Raw genomic sequence first — 384 nt, forward strand, 5'->3', positions numbered from 1 at the left:
CTCACAACGACCGTTCTTCTCCCCCCGCCGCCCCGAGCCTCTCATCAGCTCCTCACACACCCGGCATCGTAGGCTCATTCCGATTCCTACGCCCCCACAGCCGCCTCAGCCTCGCTCTCTCTCTCTCACACGCACACGTATCACACACACACAGAGTCTCTCTCCCGCTTTTCCTGGCGCCGCAGCCCGCCGCGCCCTTCCTCCACACCGGTGCCCGCTGCTGTGAGGCGGCGCGAGGGCTGCGGCGGCCGCGCAGGGGCGCTGCGGAGCCTCCGGCCAGGTCAGCGCGCGGGCTGCAGGCGCGCGGCCCAGGCGGCACGCGCCGCGGGCTCTTTCCCGCCTGCCGGTGAGGCGCGCGCCCGCTGCGTCTCGCGAGCGTTGGCC

The sequence above is a fragment of the Ciconia boyciana genome, chromosome 15, assembly GCF_034638445.1.
Source record: "Ciconia boyciana chromosome 15, ASM3463844v1, whole genome shotgun sequence".
Lineage (NCBI taxonomy): Eukaryota > Metazoa > Chordata > Aves > Ciconiiformes > Ciconiidae > Ciconia > Ciconia boyciana.